At 46.1% G+C, this 3,769-nt stretch overlaps 1 non-coding gene across 1 annotated transcript; it reads right to left on the bottom strand.

Annotated features, from left to right (window-relative positions):
- Positions 1-440: 440 nt before the first annotated feature.
- Positions 441-604, bottom strand: LOC116092835. The gene has a single exon (XR_004119525.1). It is a non-coding gene; the product is annotated as a U1 spliceosomal RNA (small nuclear RNA).
- Positions 605-3,769: the final 3,165 nt, after the last annotated feature.

Genomic DNA, 3,769 nt, shown 5'->3' on the forward strand with positions numbered 1-3,769 from the left:
GGTGCTCAGGAGGCAGGGATAGGTAGATTTCTGTGAGTTCAAGGCCAACCTGGTCTACATAGTAAGTTATAGGACAGCCAGGGCAACATGGAGTGATTCTGTCACAGAAAAAGTCAAAAACAATTCCTTGGCAGATTATGCAATGGTATGGCCATGTAAGAAGAGCTTGGCACTTTCTTTTCTTTTTTAAAAACATCTTTGTGGGCTGGTGAGATGGCTCACCAGGTAAGAGCACCAACTGCTCTTCCGAAGGTCATGAGTTCAAATCCCAGCAACCACATGGTGGCTCACAACCATCTGTAATGAGATCTGACACCATCTTCTGGTGTGTCTGAAGACAGCTACACTATACTTACATATAACAACAAATAAATCTTAAAAAAAAAATTTAAAAACATCTTTGTTTTCTTATTTATTTACTTACTTCTCCCCCCCACCCCCAGGGGAGAGCGTGAACGCATTTCCTTCTACCACAAATTATGCAGTCGAGTTTCCCCACGTTTGGGGAAATGGCAGGGATCAGCACATCCGGAGTGCAGTGGATAAGCCTCGCCCTGGGAAAACCGCCTTCGTGATCGTGGTATCTCCACTGCCAGGTAAGTATAATTCCTGACTTCTTAAAAAGGATTTATTCATTTATTTTATGTATATGAGTATACTGTAGATGTCTACAGACACACCAGAAGAGGGCATCAGATCCCATTACATATGGTTGTGAGCCACCATGTGGTTGCTTGGAATTGAACTCAGGACCTCTAGAAGAGCAGTCAGTTCTCTTAGCCACTGAGCCATCTCTCCAGCCCATGACTTTCTTTTTTCTTTTTCCTGGGGTTTGTTTGCATCTTTGTTTAAGGCAGGGTTTTAAATGTAGCCAATGCTGGCCTTGAACTTTTAATCCTTTTAGTTCTATGCTGAGATTACAGAAATATAACACCATACCAGGCTACTTGACAGAGAGATTAACATACAACCTGGCAGTTTCACTGACTTGCAAGAAATGAAAATGTGTCCACACAAACACTGAAGCAAAACTTCCCAGCAGCATTTTATAGCAGTCAGGGAGGAGAGACAGCTCAAATGTCTATCTGAAATCAACCAAATGTGCTCTGTGAATAAAGAAAACATTATGTAGGTATCAAATTTCCTAACAAGCTGTGGAGATGGCTCAGTGGTTAAAGCCCTCAATGCACAAGCATGCAAACCAGAGCTCTGGTCTCCAGCATCCGTGTGCTTGTCAGACAAGTATGGTACTCTGTCTGCAATGTCAGTGTGCAGGAGGCAGAGGGGACAGAGTGATGGCAGACTCTAATGAACTTCAGAATTTCACATGGGGACCCATGTGTATGTGTACACGTGGCACACCACACAGAGAAAAAAATACTAACACAGGTTGGGCAGTGGTGGCTCACACCTTTAGCACTCAGGAGGCAGAGGCAGGTAGATCTCTTTGAGTTCAAGACCAGTCTGGTCTAGAGAGTGAGTTCCAGGACAGCCAGGGCTACACAGAGAAACCCTGTTTCAGAAACAGAAAAATTTCTAGCATGCTCTAACACAGATGAACTTTGAAAACAGCATGCCAAAAGGCATTATGATTCTATTAATGTTCTCACAAATGTAGTACATGTGCTGACAGGAGGCAGGAGCATGGTTAGAGAGCAACGATGATGATTCTGTAAAATCTGGGGGCCTGTGAGGTGTCTGTGTGGCTAGTCCCCTCCTGGGAGGTGATGCACAGCGAGGCACATGCCTCCTCACGAGCTGTCCCCAGAGAGCTGGTTTGGCAGAATTCCCCTCTTCTCTGTAGAAGACAATTCAACATGTGTCTCATGTGACAGCAAACTGACTGACAAGGCATTGCCCAGAAGCCCCTCCCGACCTGCAGGGAATCATAGGCAGAGCTGACCACCCTTACTGACCCCTATTGTGTTAGTCCTCCTGGACCTCAGACACGTTCAGATTCTGTCTGTCACAACTCCTTTCCACACACTGCCCTATGGATTCTGTACTTTTTGGTTTGGTCTCCTGAGAAAAGATCTCACTGTGTAGCACTGATTGGCCTTGTACAGATTTCCACCTGCCTCTGCCTATTCCATCCTGGGACTAAGGGTGTGTGCCAGCATGCCCAGTCCTATCAATACCTTTCTATTATTCCCATTCCACAGTTTCAGCTCCTGTGTGCTGGATGCACACACAGTAAGGATGGAACCCAGGGCCTTGAGCATAAGAGTGTTCCACCACTGTACTATACCCTGGCTCCCTCCATTTCCTTTTAAAGGAAAGAAAACACCCTGAATGTAACAGTCTACCACTTTGGGGTTGGAAATCTAGCTGAGTTGGTAGAGAACTTGCAGGAGGCCTGGAGTGCAACCCCTAGTACCATATTACCCAGGCATGGGGGCATACACTTTTTTTGTTTTTGTTTTTCGAGACAGGGTTTCTCTGTGTAGCCCTGGCTGTCCTGGAACTCACTCTGTAGACCAGGCTGGCCTCGAACTCAGAAATCCACCTGCCTCTGCCTCCCAAGTGCTGGGAGTAAAGACATGTACCATCACTGTCCTGGTACCTTTGAATTTTTCCACATCAAAAAAGTTCAAACACAACCAAAGATCAGTGTTAAAAAATCAAAAACTTTTTACAAAGCAGGAAGAAACTAAGTAGAAAAAATGGACAGAGGCAGCTGGAGAAATGGCTCAGCGGTTAAGAGCACTGATTGCTCTTCCAGAGGTCCTGAGTTCAAATCCCAGCAACCACATGGTGGCTCACAACCATCTGTAATGAGATCTGATGCCCTCTTCTGGTGTGTCTGAAGACAGCTACAGTGTACTCACATATAATAAATAAATAAATCTTAAAAAAAAAAAATGGACAGAAATGGCTGGGTGGTGATGGTGCACACCTTTAATCCCAGCACTTGGGAGGCAGAGGCAGGTGGATTTCTGAGTTCGAGGCCGGCCTGGTCTACAGAGTAAGTTCCAGGACAGCCAAGGCTACACAGAGAAACCCTGTCTCAAAAAACAAAACACAAACCAAAAAACAAAACAAAACAAAAAACCCAAAAACAAAAAATGGGCAATTTCTATGGTGAAATCCTAGGGCAATAATCCTGGTTAAAATGTCCACTAGAGTCCTCAGAGAAGTACAAGTTACTCCAAAGCCTATGTAAAATGCTTGGGTCCTGCCCACATGCTGTGAGGCCCTTAGATATACCCCTCTGCAGAGCAGGCATACCAGCTCTTCTGGGTCCACAAGGGGACAGGCAGGCCTAGCTTCCAGCTTAAGAACTCACAGGACAGAGCAAAGAAACAAGATGTACCCTCCACCAGCAAGTTACAGGGCATAGCCAGAGTGAGCTCAGTCGCCACCATGATGACACCTGTGCCGTTTCTGTACCCTTTAAAACCAGTACATCCGGTATGAAAGGTCAGAAAAACCAGGAGCACAACAGGGAACATGAAGGGGTCCAGAGGGCAGTGTGTCCTTCTCCATCACAGCATGCTCACAGCTGGGCACTGCAGGGTCCACCTCCATCACAGCAGAGTCACAGCTCACACCATGCTACCCTCCACATTTCCTATTGTGCAAACCAGGCAAGGACCCTGAGACAAAGGCCTGTACATTGGCCTGGCCAAGGTCAGCCCTTCATCTCTACCCAGGCTGACTCACAATGGAGTCGTCACTGGGCTTGAAGGATGTAAGGAATAAGGCAGAAGTGATGACCAGAAGTAATCACTACCTAGATTAGACACAGCAGAAGCCAGATGAACACCAC

The sequence above is a fragment of the Mastomys coucha genome, unplaced genomic scaffold, assembly GCF_008632895.1.
Source record: "Mastomys coucha isolate ucsf_1 unplaced genomic scaffold, UCSF_Mcou_1 pScaffold15, whole genome shotgun sequence".
Lineage (NCBI taxonomy): Eukaryota > Metazoa > Chordata > Mammalia > Rodentia > Muridae > Mastomys > Mastomys coucha.